This window comes from Lepidochelys olivacea (genome assembly GCF_965140295.1).
Source record: "Lepidochelys olivacea isolate rLepOli2 genome assembly, chromosome: 7".
Classification (NCBI taxonomy): Eukaryota; Metazoa; Chordata; order Testudines; family Cheloniidae; genus Lepidochelys; species Lepidochelys olivacea.
In genome coordinates this window covers 94,449,079-94,465,407 of record NC_140417.1, presented here as the reverse complement: position 1 = coordinate 94,465,407, position 16,329 = coordinate 94,449,079, and positions in this window count along the sequence as shown.

The window sequence follows — 16,329 nt, the reverse complement described above, 5'->3', positions numbered from 1 at the left end:
GGGGGCACTTCTGGAGGCTGGGCAAATGATGGAGGTTTGCCAGCTGAGGGAGCTGTTGTCATCCATTTACCCTGCACGGTTTTCAGTGACTGATCGCCTCCTACACTTATCAAAAACTAATCACTCCTTATACTGGGGGTGGCTCTGAAGCAAGAAGCAGAGAAAGGCAGTTATTAAGGGCTGGGCAGCTGCCAAGTTTGCTGAAAGGGAGAATGTGCCAAACTGGAGTTCTCATAACAGTTGCCATCTGCAGCAATGAAGAAACAGGCCCAGGTGGCACCAGTTCCTGGCGGAGGAGAAAGAGCAGGAGAGCGGTGAGATGGTGCCGGTGCGCTCGAGCTTCTTTTCACCAATTCCTAGCTGCTGTGTCTGAACTGGCTGGGGTGGGAGAGTGAGTAGTTACCTTGCGTATAGTTAGTGCTGGTTGGGCAGCCAGCAGGCTGTGGATATAAATAACAACTTTTCCATCCACAGGGTCCCTGTGCAGGACCGTCTCATCATGTGCACTATCTGTACCATCTGAAAATGAGACTCTTGCTCCAAGGAGAAGACTCTTTTATAATACCCAACTGGGTAGAGACTATGGGATTACGATGTGGTTGCAGAGTACCTGCTGCACTGTCTCCCTACTTTGTGGTATTGCTGCACTGTTATTTACTGCTTGTTCATGCTAATGGTAATCACTCCCCCTTCCTCTTTTTGGTTTATAACATTTATTCAAATCAGCATCATCTTATTAATTGCAAACTCCATTGGACTCAGCATCCATCACTTGGTGAAGTGAGAAGCATCAGTCTGGTAAGTCAGATCCATTTATTGCATTTTCTTAGTGCTTTTGTCTCTAGGGAGGGTTTTCAGCCACATTTTTAGTCGAGAAATATCTCTGAAGTGTAACCAACAGTGGGATCTGCCCCTTATTACTGACTGAAGCACCTGGCGGAAGGGTCATACTGAACGCACTTGCAGTAGTTTATTGGAACTAAAAGAGTTCTAAATTCAAACTTGCTTCCCCGTTGAAGATGGTTTGTTTGTTTATTTTGCACTTCCCTTCTTGGACAATAAAACTAAACTGATCTGGTTTGGTGATATGACATTGATCTGTGGATTAGATCTCAGATACACCCCCATTTCTTGAGGCAGTTGGTAGATACAATTTAAATGAAAAGGTATGGACCTCTTTGATTTTGATAGAAAGCCTTCAGACTTTCTGTATAAAATCTTTCCTGGCAGGTGAGGATTGGGGCAGACCCCATGCTCAGAGGAAGCATTGCTAGATAACAGAGCACACCTGATAGTTTGTTGGCATATGATCCAGCATGTCTGGGTGCTTCCATCTTCCTGCTCAACCATACAGTTCAGAGGATGATGGCTGGGGGAGGGGGGTGAGTATCAGTTGGAATTATGGCACATCTGGTGCAGGTAGTACATGCAGCTGTCTGCTTAAGAGTTAGGGGGTGACTTTTTTGTAGGGCATTCACCACTCTTTGTGGATGTCTTACAGAACACCAGCTCTGGCTTATTTTATACTAAAGAGAGCAGAATGTGATTGAGCTACTATAGTTCATACTAGCAAAGCCTTTCACTACTTTCCCTCCATTTACTGCTACAGGTGCTGAATTGGCCTTGGTTCAGGTTGAATATTCTGCAAGTCACCCCACAACACAAATTGTGGTTTAAACAAGTGTAAATAGAACACCTAATCCCACTTCTTGGCATCCTGGCCATTCCCTGTGTAGCTCAAAAGATTGTACTTTCCACCAATAGAAGCTGGTCCAATAGAAGATATTATTACTTCACCTACCTTGTCTCTTTCATGAATTAAAGATACAATCCATAATCAGTAAAGCCATTACAAAACAGCAGCACCTACCTTCTCCCTAGCAGTCAACAAAAGATATTATAAAACAAACTCGTCCCAGTCCTCAAATTCCCCGAAGAAATCTCACAACTGCCTCAGCACTCCTCAAATGCTTTTTCAATAAAGTTGGGTGTTAAAATGACTGTAAGTATTACTAAGCGTCTAGAACAGTTATCAATTTCAAAGATACCTGGTTTACATATTTGCTTCCTCTACGTGTTGAACACGAACTCCAGTTCCTTTTGAAAACTATTTTTAAATCAAGTAAACACATCAACTATTTACATATGTATCTGCAGTTTTTTATACACCCATTAAAAGAATCATTTTACTTCACCATTACACAGTGCATTATTTGTCAGTTATTCATGTCAGTATAACTGCATAATTATAGAATGAAACAATACTAAATTGGCAATAAAAGTAGGTACTTATCTTTACAATTAAATTCTTGGTTTTTCATAACAATGTGTCTGTCAAACTCTCTTTGAAAAGGACCAACACGAAGAGAGATCAACTGTAACGACACATACGTTTAGAAGGGAAGATTAATGTGGACTTGTTAGATCTGACTGGACTCTGTTCTAAAGATGAATGAAAGGTCATACGTGAAAAGAGTAAATTGCATGACATAATATAGTTTTCTTTAAGGTAGGGTCTACTGGCCACAGACATAATAAATTATGATAAATGCAAACTGGAAATTAGAATTTTTAGTATTTGCTTTGGGAGTGTTGAGAAGCCCAAATGTTGAAGGGGCAGGTGTTTAGGGTGGGAAGGCCTATAGCTAGATATTTTGAAGGTTCATTGGGTTTAAAGATTTTTTTTTTCAACTACAAATGTGCTTATCACAGGGGTGGGCAAACTTTTTGGCCTGAGGGCCACATCTGGGTATGGAAATTATATGGGGGGCCATGAATGCTCACAAAATTGGGGGTTGGAGTGCGGGAGGTGGTGAGGGCTCTGGCTGGGGGTGCAGGCTCTGGGGTGGGGCCAGAAATCAGGAGTTCAGGGTGAAGGAGGGGGCTCCAGGCTGGGGCAGGGAGTTGGGGTATGGGCTCCTACTGGGGGTGCTGGCTCTGGGGTGGGTCACAGGATGAGGGATGGGGCTGCAGGAGGGTGCTCCGGGCTTGGACTGAGGGGTTCGGCAGGTGGGAGGGGGATCAGGGCTGGGGCAGGGGGTCAGGGCATAGGAGGGGGCAGGGGTGCAGGCTCTGGGCGGCACAAACCTCAAGCAGTTCCCAGAAGCAGCGGCATGTCCCCCTTCCAGCTCCTACGCGGCGGTGTGGCCAGGTGGCTCTGTGTGCTGCCCTGTCTGAAGGTGCCACCCCTGCAGCTCCCATTGGCCGCGGTTCCCGGCCACGGCATGCACGGAGTGGGGTAAGCCCCAGACCCCACTCTTCACTGTTACTTTAACAGGAGTTAGCTAAGGTGTGTTAACTAACGCTAGTTAGGGAGGTGCCTTTTTTTCTCTCTTCAGCGTAGACATACTGTTTGGTGAACTAAGGTTCCAGCAGAGGGAACTTGTGAGCACATGAGGAAGTGTGGTCTGCCTTGCTATCAGCAGAAGGCAGTAGCTCATATGAACACCTGCCAGCATCCCTCCTTGTAAATCAGTGTAATGGGTGATAAGGTAGGCTTTAGCTGTGCTGCACCGTGAATTGGTGTATAGGTGTGACATCATAAATATCCAACTGGCCGATTGGGATGTGGCTTTAGGAAACCAGCATCCATAATAAGACACTGCTAACTATTAGCTGTGTGGGGCATCAGACACAAAGTCAAACAGTTCTGATTTAATCTAGCAAAAGGCAGTGGTTCACATACCCCCTAGCTTGTTCATTATTATATATAATCCATCTGTATTTTAGCCTGGAGACCACAGTACTATTGTATTTATTTTTATTGATATCTGCAATAATAAAAGTACATAGCTATTGTGTCTTATTATTACTTTTAGAGTTAATTCCTCATGGTATATAAAGAGGTTACTATTTATTGAATTCCATGTGAAGAAGCAAAGATTTAATGAACTATGGAAAATCATAAATCACCTGCATTATTAAATGAAGAATTGTTTATTGGAACATCACTGATTCAATTTTTACAAAACTAGATACACAAGACTCCGCCACCTCCCCCGTTAATCACTATGCAATAAAGCTGCTAAGGTGAGTAATAAGTCAGTGCCATACCATTATACTCTACTGATAATGTGTATGATTTCTGTTAAAACTGTACATTATATTTTTATACTTGTGAAATGCTCTGGACATATTTTAGTTGTTTATTTTCAAAAATGTCACTACATGATTCCTGCAGGGAGAATGACACCTACAGTTGTATATTTTTCCCATCAGACAGTAGTGGGGGAGCCTGGGAGAAGCCACAGAAATGTGACACTTTCATCCTGTAAATAAGGATTTCTGTAGCCAGCCAGCTGTCCCAACAGCACTCTAAAAAGAAGCATAGTCTGGCCAAAATAAGCCATTTTTAAGATCGTTGCTCTACAGATGTGACTTTTACTGTCTCAGAACTTGTAATGAAGGTCAAATTAGACCCAGATGAGATCCAACTACAGATGCAGAGACACTGCAGAGGGATGGATACCTATATTCATGCATAGCCCTACTAATATTGGTGGTCTTTTACATTACTATTGTAGAGCCTCAAGTTTGTTGGGGGTATGACTTCAAAACATCAGAAATACATTTGGCAGCTTATTGACTGTCATCCAAACACCAGGTTAATTAAACCAATATTCCTCATACTTAGCCATCAGAAGTGATGAAAGTCTCACTTTTCAGCATGAATAAACTAGGAAACAAGGATTGATGACTTACCATCATCATTTATGAATGAAGACCTCTGGGAAGAGTTATATCGGGACAGGGATTTGTTGATAATCATTGTTGAACACCATGTGTTAGAGAAAACCACACAAATTCTAAGTTCTGTCCCCAGAATGTTTCCTTTCACAGTTTTGGTAAATGTGGCATGCACAGTGTAACTGGGTGGTCTGCCTCTTTAGGGGCCAGAGGCATGGAGTAGGCCATCCCTCTGCAATTAGCCCTGCCCATCGCTCCTGTGATGGGGTGTGGGGTTTAATTAGTAGAACCAGGTGGGTATGGAGGAACTGATTCCTCTATAAAGAGCAGCAGAATCTACAGCAGGGGGAGAGAGGTGTAACCAGGATGAAGTTGGAGTCTGAGGCTTCAGTGGAGGCCTCTGGACTAGGACTGCAGTAGAGGCAGGGAATGGCTACTAGATGTAAGTAGATGCTAACAGAGATCCCTTCAGTATTAGATGGGAATTGAGAGAAACTGCTGGAGCGAGAAGGTTCTAAGAAGGAGTGCTGGTTCAGAAGGAAGGCTGGTAGGAAAGACTAAGCATATGGACTTGATGGAGATCTGAGAACTTTATTTGGGGAATTATTTTGTTATTTTACTAATCTAGCTCCTTGGAGGGTTGTTGTTGAACCAGAGAAGAGCTTGTGTTGGTAGTTTGAGAGAGTCCTGAAAAGTGGGGAAACTGAGGCTGGGGTTCTGCTGGTGACTTCAGGTGACAAGGGGACATACAGCAGGTGGGGGGCCCATTCACACATGAAAGCAATGGTACACCTGATTTTTGATTATCCCATCCAACTTAACTGTTATCTCTGTCATATCAGAGGTAACTTTTTTGCCATGGTATCACTTCTGTATTGTGGGATTATGAAGTCTCACCCTGATTGCCGTTGTGTTGGAAGTTTCCCTTCCTGTCCCCAACCATTAGAACTCTGAGGGGTGTCTCTCTGTCTATATCAATTGCTGTATGTGTAGTTTTTGTTTTTGTTTTAATTTCTTCAGTCTGCCTATTTCTTTCCTTCTTCCCAATGGTGGATGTCTGAAATTCTTGTGAATTGTCACCCAGGAGAGCAGTCTCTTTGAAAATTCTTCTTCTTCTTCTGATTGGCCTAACTTCATATTAGAAGTCAAGGTCGTGAGCATGCTCAGTGAATCTTCCAATGTCATTCTCAAGCACATACTATATGCTTTGGGAAGTGAATGGCCAGAGAGAGCTTCATTTAGTTCTCTGCTCCCTTAAAAGCTGTGGAAATTCCAAAGGGACCAGCCATCCCCTGAGATCTGTAGGGCCCTGCGTGCTAATCCCAGTTACTCTGCTGGTTTATGGTCAGTCTCCTAGAGAAATGATTGGGAACTCAAAGTGAGGTAAATGGGAGACCCACAACCACCCAAGCAGAAGTCCATAGTTCAGGATCTACAGTGGTATGGGCTACACAGACCACACAGGACTGTTCCAGCTCACATAGCATTCTGAACAACTCTAAAAAAAAAAAAAATCAAAGGGCTAAGTAGTACAAGTGCCACGGCCGAGGCCAACCAAAATTGAAAGTACCAGTTTTTAAAATGGTAGAATTTGGCCCTGGGGTTCCTTTTTTCCAAATGTATGCATCTTTTAATAACAGATTGATGCTGGAAGTACACATTATACAGTGCAGTCATCCTCTGATTGGAAGGAGTCTCTTAAATTGCCCTGCAATGACCCCTGTGTCTCAGCAAGAAGAAGTGATGGGCTCAGTAGGGAATCCTATCCTGTCCTTCTCAACCAGGGTGAGCCACTGTGAACTGGGACCTTGGAGGACCCACAAACTAGAAGCAATTCTGTGCCATTTCCCCCTCTTTAAATGTCTTTTTTTAAAATGGTTCACCTGAACATAGCTCCAGGAGAAGTGGTGAACTGGCTACTCCAGAACCCCAAAGCATTCATTTTCTCACAGAACAGAGGCAAGCTGCCCATACGGCACCACCACCATTTTTTCAGCCCTGATATGGAGGACCACCTCTAAGCCTGAAAGAGTAAACCCGTCCTGAGCTCGCTCCTGAAACTAGCTGCGGGGGTGCCAGTAGTGTTGTGGCCATCAGTCCATTGGGAATTGAAGGAAGGTCACCTTCACATTTAACATATGCCACTAAATAATAACTCTCAGTTGCTACTTACCTGGGCTGGGTTTGAACCAGCAACTTAGGTCCTAGAGGACAAAGGCTTTTTCTGTTTCTGTTCCCAATCCTGCTGATACTTAAATATTTTAACCAGTAGTGGTTAATGACTTCTTTCTTACTACACCAATAAATAGTGACCCTCCCCTCCTCCAGTCATGCACCATAGCACTCTACTGGCTAAGAAGAACAGGTAAGCAGACAAGGCTGGCATCTAACCAAAAAGGTTTTTTAGCTAGTGATTCATTAGTGTGTGTAAAAATAGCTAACCTTGTTTAAAGGCACTTCTTACACAAAAAGAAAAGGGTTCAATTACCATAACTCATTTAAAGTGAAGATTAAACATTTTAACCAGGACAGTACCCTAATCCTGTGAATCTTATTTACGTCCAAATGTAGTGCTATTGGCAATAAACAGCAATTTGAGAAGTCATAACCCAAGAAAATTATTGTCAAGTGACTTTAGAGCTCCCTATAAATTTCCTCTTGTTGACCTGAGCCCAGCGTACAACTGCACAGTTAAATATTTGTATTAGGTGCTCCTGCCTTTAACTGACTAATTAAAAAGATAGAATCAAAGAATGCCATCTCAAATCATTTTAGTTCTAATCTCTCTCAAGCAAAGTCTACTCTATAAATTGAACTAAAAGTTGTTTTTTTTCCTGAATAGGGACTTTACAGTGTTGCAGTAAATTCAAGCACTGGGAAAGTAAATGTAACTGAAGTACTCTTAATGATGCTATTGTGTAGCTGTTATGGTTATAATCCTATTACCCAGACATTCACCTTGAAGGTTATAAATTCTTTGAGAAATTATTATAATAGGGAAGGGCATTACTTAAGGAAAGCATTGTGTTTAAATATAAGCAAAAAGGGGTTAGTTTAAGACTAGGAATAGGAAGTTGCACAGGTAACTGGGGAGAAATTGACTTTCTGTCCATCCTATAGTCTGTCCAAATTTACATTCCCTCAGAAAAAAGAAAAGGAGAACTTGTGGCACCTTAGAGACTAACCAATTTATTTGAGCATAAGCTTTCGTGAGCTACAGCTCACTTCATCGGATGGTTAGTCTCTAAGGTTCCATAAGTACTCCTTTTCTTTTTGTGATTCCCTCAGAAATGTTTAATGGGAGTAGAGAGGTCACTGAGAAAAATCTGTATCAGATTAATTAGTAAAGCACAGTTCCAGGTAAATGAATGCTTGAGGATACAGATTTGCCTACAGTCTCAAGGGATGCAATTTCTTCTTATTATTTGCATTGCAGTGGCCCCAGTCATGGATCAGGGGCTCATTGTGTACTGAACTGTACACAAACACAACAAAAAGATAGCCCCTGCCTCAAAAAGTTTACAGTCTAAAGGCCTGATCCAAAGCCAACTGAAGTCAATGGGAGACTTTCAGCTGATTTCAATGGGCTTTGCTTCAGGCCCTCAAGTAAGTATTTTTGAGACATTAATCAATACTGTCCCATAGTGGTAACATTTTCATGTGCTTCTATTGATTCCTTTGTCATTGATTACAAGACACTTTGCTACTGTCAACATCTGAGTTTTTAACAAACTGATTTGACTTATTAACATGGTTTGATTTAGGTCTACAACAGCAGGCACTGACAAAATGTCACCAAATGTCAGTTCAGCATGAGATTCAGTACTGAAAATGATTTAATTGTCACCCACAATGGATTGAAAAAAACAGAAGCAGGGCATCATTCTAACCCAGTTTAGTTATCTTTACTTATAAAGATAGACTTCTCTTTATGTAAAATGAGGTATATTGAGTTCATTGCATGTATAGTAATGTTTGTTTTTTCCATGTATAAAAAAGCGAACACACAAAGGTCCAAAAACAAAACAAACATTTGCTTCTGAGAAAAAGCACGTTAGTTTGCATTGCTTTAGCATGATTTGGTCCGATGGCTATCTGTAGAAGTGATAGTAGAAGATTTAAGACAGTTCTTCTAGACTGCTGTTGTCAGTTGCAGAGTCAGAGCTTTCATTAGAGCATCAGCAGCTGTTCTGAGGGGTGAGAAATAAGGAGAGGGAGGGAAATGGTGACACAGAACAAAGGGAAAGGTAAAAATCCTACACACACCCCTTGGACAAGCTTATTCCATCATGTTTCTGGTGCCTGATCAACAAAGAGTGTTAGAGACAAAAGAGCAGAAAGGAGTTGCTGCCCTTTACCCATACTGGTTTCAGAATACTATAACATATGTTAAATATAGTTTAGCAAACTGTACTAGGGGCTTGTCCACATGGGGCACTTAGTCCGCACTAGCTCAATTTAGTGTGGACTGAAAATGCCAGGATGTACAGGACACAGACACTTATTTGCTGCAAATTCTGGACTCCGCTTTCAAAGTGGACAAAGTTTGATGCAAATTGAATTAGTGTGGACTGTTAATGTGCACGCAATGCTTCTGCACATTACTTTGGCAGTCCTCCAATTGGTACCTCACACTGCTTTGCAGGTGTCCTGGACAAACTTGACTGTTTATTTGTGTGGCCTCCACTGCTCTGGAGTCCAGTTGACCGGATGTCCTCTTTTCCATTTAAAAACTGATTTGGGGCCAGGATCGGCCCATTACACCAATATTATTCCAGCAGCCATGGTGAGATCCTTGGTCTCCTCACCATCTAGGGAGGAGCGACAGTACAGCAAGCGCTTGTGACAACCACTACAATAAGAAACTTTTTGAGACCGTTCCTAAGCAGATGGCTGAGAAGGGTCAACTGGCTGAGCTATATAAAATAACAGTTCATCAGTATTGCAGCCAAATCATGGAGGTGGCATAATGGCTTTTCACAGGCCTAGATATTTCATAAAGAATGGGAGCAGTTAAGCTTTCAATCAGTGCAGAACCCAATCTATTTTTATCTGTACTTTCTGCATGTTTGCAGGGGAGGTAAAGTAGAATCTAAAACTGAGAACTGGCTTGAGTTTTAGTACAGTCATTCAGCAGAACGGCTGCATGATCATTGCCCCCAGCATAGCTTGCAGCCCCTTTCCGTTCCTGCAGCACTTCTGGGGGACCATCTTGGTGAGTAACATCACAGTGTATCTCGCTGGTCTGCCCTTTGTCTTTTGATTAAGGCCACTGTCTACCTCTTGGTCACCTGCCACAGTGTAACATCCTCAAGAATCAGGACAGCCCAAAGGGGATACAGAGGGGATCACTGTCCAGCCCAACCATCAGGAAATTACTGCACCAACGTAAGTCTCTCCAAGGCATAGTATGAACTATAAACCCCAAACTGGGGACCGCACATCCTGACTTAACATCACCCTGCAATGTCCAAGGCACAGCATACACTGCAAACTGAAACCAGGAACATAAGTCCCAACATCCCAATCTGGCCCCTGTGCAGATACAGCTTACCATCTCTGAGGTGTCCCAAGACTGGGATGGACCTCAGGGGATGGACTTCAGAAATTGAACATAACAAATGCAATCAGTGCTTCTATGGAAACAGCAGTAATATGAACAATAACTTATTTCTCTACTTCCCCAGCTGCAGCACCTGCAGCAGCAAGAATCTCAAGGACCAGGCCTTTAACCATGGTCAACCTGAGAGAGAAGAAATGGAGTGTAAGAATGAGATGTTTGGAGCCCTCCTTACAGACATGCAAAAAACCCACAAATCTACTGAGAACTGGAGGGTGTTATTGATGTCTGAGAGGGAGAAAGACTGGCAGCTATCCAGAGAGTACTAAAGTAGTCTGGGACAGCATTGCCATGACCAGGGACAGAGTGGACAAAGATGGGGATATGCAGAAGAGATTCCTAGAGGCAATGAACAGGCAGAGTGCTTGGCTGGAGCGCACACTGTTATTAGAGCAATTTATTGTTTGAGGGCCTCACCCAGGACCCAGCCAGGTTCTGCAGCCCCTGGATAATACAGAGTACTGATGTTCCTTGCTGTAACCCTGCAGCCTTTCTCCCAGAGGCAATTCCCCTCTCTGGTCCCAGCACAGGGCAGTGAGAATAACAGCATACAGGAGCCCAGCATATTTGAGCCATTCAATGCACCCAGCAACTTTAAGCCCTGACACTCAACCAAGGAGTAGAAGAAGCAAAGACAGGATGTTCACCCAGCTGTGAAGGGAAGCCCCCCCCCCCGCCTCCAATTATGTGCTGCCCACTCCAGCGCACTATATTTGACTTTGTCAGCTTTATAGCTGTTTCATGTTGCTTTAATCACTATGAACAAAGTTTGTAATATATTTTAAGTTTTTTTATTTTGGTAGAGGTTTCCTGGTATAATTTGTGCAATTAAAAACTGTTTAAAGAGTCACAGAATCTGCAAGTCTTGGTATACACAACACACGTTCATACTTTTTTTTTTTTTACAAAAGCATAAAAGTGCGCACAGATGCGATAAAATAAAGGGTGAAACCCATAAAATCAGTTCCGATGCTCAAACTCTTATCCAGTCTCCACTCCTTTGGAAACGATAGTTCATACCATTTAAAAATATTCAGCTAGTAGACTTCCAATGCAATAACTGTCCCTCTAATAAGCATAATTTTCCCTTTCAATACAAACATAGCTTTTTGTTCCTTAATCTGGTGATTCCCCTCAATTCACTATCCTTCTGGCAAGAAAAAAATAAAAACATGAAACATTCAAAAATACAATCTCCTCTTTTTTCCTGGAAGTAAATTTTAAGACTTTCTGCAAGTATTATCTTTCATACACTAACATGGTTTACATGTGTTCATACCTGCCAAATCAATGTAAAAGGCTAGGTTGTTTATTGAATCTATATAATCATTCATCATACTGCCCTCTACTGTACTAATATCTTTAACTGCTCAATCAATCATAACAAAAATGCAAATCCCATGTAGATCTTATCAGCACTACTAAAATAATGGGATTTTTGTTTACAAGGTGTCGATTGGGTTTAGAAGCTTTGATAATGACTCCAGACAGTCAATAAATACAGAGACTTTTACACTGCCAGTAGGAGCCTAACTAAACTATCTAATCTCTAAAATGACAGACAACACAATGAACTCTGAACTTAATCCCCTCCAAACACTAAGGAGACAGCTTAGTGCTTAAAGTACTATTCAACCTGAAAACCTACCTTGAAAAAAAATCATTAAAGGGTCTGATTTAAACACAAAAGACAAGGGAAATTCAGAGTTAAGGCTGCAGCTCCAAGCTGACTATCCTTCCCATTGTGCCTAGATATTGTAGAAGTCTGGCATTAGTCCCTGATGGTGGCATGGGCTGAAAAGTCAGCCAGCTAAGCGCCATCTTATACACTTTCAAGTCTTTTTAAAGCAAGTTTTGAATTTTAAGGGGGAACACAAAGCATGTTGAACAACTTAGCTATTTTGTGTCCCTACAGTATAAAACAGGACAATGGCTTTTTCTTCAAATTTGGTAAGGGTGGGGGGTAGAGACCTATGCGGAAATCTTATGTGCCAAGCTTCAGCCAACTGTGAATTTATACTGATCTCTTCAAAACTCCTGTGGCTTTAAGAGGAAACTAGCATCATAAATGACAATGCTATAATGACAAGCCAATTTATTTTGTCTTCACATTCTAAAAGGACATTGGTTTGATTTAGAAAAAAAAACTCATCTCCTTTCAATTTGTCTATAACAGAATGGTTTGCTTATTGGGTCAATTTGAAGCATGTTTTTGTCTGGAAAAAGAATGGTGATAAAGGTGATCTATGAAATTATTAGAAAAATTGGGATTATTTCAGAAAGTCAGAATGAGGCCTCATGTATGATATGAGCCTGGATGGCTCAGGGGCTTGGTAACAGGATACTGAGTCTTTCATCTCTGTGTTACCGGTTCAAATCAGGGCAAGTCGGTGTGTGAGGTTATTACTATACCAACATAGTTATGTTGGCATAACCCTGTAATGTAGACAGTCTACACTGACAGAAGGGTTTTTTTCTGTCAGGGTAGCAACAGCGCCTCTCTGAATGCTATTAGCTATCTCTACCAAAGCCGCCTTCCATTGATGTAGCTGTGTCTACACTGGGGGCTTTGTTGGCACAGGTACGTCAGTTAGGGTTATTTCACACCTCTGACCAGCGGAGCTATGCTGATATTATTTTTCAGTGTAGACCAGAAAGAAGTTGCTAAGTCTACACTACAAAATCAAGTCGACCTAAATTACGTTGACATACAGCCACTGCAGTAATTAAACTGCTTTTGCGAGTCCACACTATTCTCCTTGTGTCAGCGGTGAACGTCCTTACCAGGAGCACTTGCATTGATTTAAGTGTCAGTGTGTGGCACTGTGGGATGGCTTTTGAAAGGCAGCATTGATGTAAGCAATGCAGTGTCTAGGTTGACTCTACGTCAACCTAACTACATCAACCTAAGCGCTATGCGATCAACCTAAGCGCTATACCGGTTCTATGCTAACTATCCTTAAACTACTGATATGGATACTAAGACTTAATTTCAGTTTAGCAAAGTTTTGTTTGTTTTGTTTTTTAAAATACAAATAACAAGAGCTTCATTCTCTTGCGCTGTCACCTTCCTCTAGCAATAAACTAATTTGAAGGTGTAAAACAAAACTGCTATATCATCACCAACTCTCTTGACTCATAGATGTTTAATGATTGATTTTTGGATATTTGTATGGAGTAAATTCTGAATCCTTCCCATACCATGAAATGTCTCTTAAGGCACAAATGAGCTCTGCCATCCCTGTGTATCCTGGATTGTTATTTGCATGTTCTCTGTCAAGTCTTGTAAGTTTTCCCTCTCTCAGTACTGTTTGATGGAGGGATTCTTTTGGTTGGCTCTTTTATATGTTTCTCCAGCTGTCTAATGACAGACACTCTGGCTTCATTCTTAACACAGGTTCCAGACATTTCCATTTTCTTTTCTGGATAACTCTGTAGATAAGTTTGGGAACTTTCTGAGGAACCTCAACATTTATTATCAATTTATTCCATTTAATATCCAGCATTTTCCTGAGGTATTTGTCTTCAAAGTTCTTTTGATACCTGTCTGTAGCTTTGGTGTATTTCTAGCTTTCACATCCATATGTTAAAGTGAAAATAACTTCTGAGTTGAAGATTTGTAGTTTGGTCTGTAAATTGTAGATTTTTTGATAACCAAATATTGTTTAAGATGATGAATGCAGCTACCATCAATTCCTAAATATTATTTCCTTCTGGATATCCACATTGATTTGCATTATATTGCCAAAGTATGTGAATTGACTCCTTTCTTGTATTTCTTTGCCTTCTAACATAACACTTAAATTGGGAGTTGCTGTGTTGGTCAGATTTTTTTTTCTTCATATCTGATTATTAATCCCATCTTTTTTGTGATGCTGGACAGTCTTTTGGTCTTTATTTGCTTAGACTTTTCACTTGGCTATGAGCTGGAGATGATACTGCAGAGAGCAACTAGTCCCTGACCTCAACATACAAATGTATGCATTTTATATATATAATACACACACACACACACACACACACACACACACACACACACACACACACACACACACACACACACACACACAGTTGGGGGAATGTCTCTGAGGTCTCAAGGATGGCTGGGAGTACAAATGGTGCCACGGTTCCTCCACCTTCCATATTCTGGAAAAGATATCAAATGGCATTTAGTCCCTGCTGCTCATCAAAGTAAAGGGTATAACCCTCAACTTACTTGCTGTTCCAAAAGAGGTGACCTTGTAAGGTGCCAACTTGAGTCTTGAACAAGAATGTGAATCATATCCCCCACCTCCCTCCACATTTTGTAGTCATGACTTTGACTCTGAGGCTCCGTAGCTCCCATGACTCCTGTGTACGTTCACAAAGGACATTGGCTGGCAGATTCCCATAATAGTACTACCCCAGCCCTACTCTTATTCTACTTCCAGGGCAGCTCACCCTTGATCTCTCGTCCCTTCATCGCAGCATGTTGGGCTCGCCTAGAGAGTGGCACTCTGCTGCATGTATGGGGTTCTAGACCGCACTAGGGAGTACCCCAATCCTGCTCCTTTGGAAAGCAATTAATACCAGTTCTGATACATCTGTTGACCTACATGCCCACAAGGGGGAAATGGGTGATGAAACAGATTTTCCCCCAATAAGAATAATGGCCATCTCACCACTTAATTACCAACTGCAGAGTAATTTCACAAGGAATATTTGCTAGTATTCTACTTCTTTAATTGATAAAAATCCTTATTTTACCAGAATTTATACATATTTTATAACCATGAACTGGCTTTGTTTTTGTAATGCATGTGTTTTTCATAAGAGGAAAGAATTCGTTATCAAATGTTGTGAGAACAATACAGTAATGGAAGGTTATTTTATATGAAAATACTGTGGATTGTTCCTCCCCTAGAAATCTTGCTTGGCAGTTTGCTTCCTGCCAGATGAATCAGCAAATGCTGATAATGAAAGTTGTGAATGTATAATACAATATCCAGTGCTGCACTTGTTCCTTATAAAGTCCTTTTGTGATCAATGATTCACATCACCTTTTCATTACAGTCTCTGAGTACAAACAATTTCTTAATCTAAATTAATGGCCTTGGTATTTTGAAGTAAACATTCCCTTTTGTTTGGCACCATTTCCTATTTTGTTAACAAAACAGAGTTTTTTCGTAATTGGTTAGTCTAAATGATGGAAAAAATAGTCATGTAGAGAATGATTAAAAACAAGTGATTCATTTCAACCTGAGAAAAAGTGCCAATGTACAAAATCTCACTTACCATACGAATATAACAGGGATGTTAGATATGTTACCAAAAAGTAGCAAGCATCATGTGATGTTTACCCAATTAGGAATGGTTTAAGCTAAACTGCTTATTTATTCTTACTGCTAAAGATCTGTGCTTTATTTCCAGTTTGAATTTGGCTAGGTTCATCTTACAGGCACTGGATCCTGTTATGCTTTTGTCAGTTCTGTTAAAGAGCTATGTGGCCTTTAGAGTCAAAGTAGGAAAATAACAGTCATTTTATTGCGGACTGGGATGACTTTAAAACAAATCTTAAAAAGTCTCTCTTCTACTGTAACTTTCACAAGAAATTCAAAGTCCTAGTTATGAGTGAAGAGAGACTTTTTCATGTTGAGCCTAGAAATAGAATCAGTTAGCAAAACATATTGAGAAATAGGATCTCACACAACAGAGATTGGCGGGAGTCTCTGTGTCTTTCTGTCAAGCCCCTCTAGGTTATGGAACACCAACAGAACTGGAGTTAGAAAGGAATGCAATGACCTCTCAAGCTGCTCTATCTAGTGTCACTAGGAAAATATATTGCAACAAAACACTTCTTATAAAACACTGTATCATAGTGCTGAAGGTCAGAAAACACAATGCTCTTAAACACCCAAGGACCCATTCCTTGTCTAGCACAACTTCTGTACGGAAGAAACTCTGGAAAACTCTTGAAGAGCCAGTAGAAATAAAAAATAATACTTACATGTTGTTATCACCTGTTTGTGAAATTCCCATGTAAA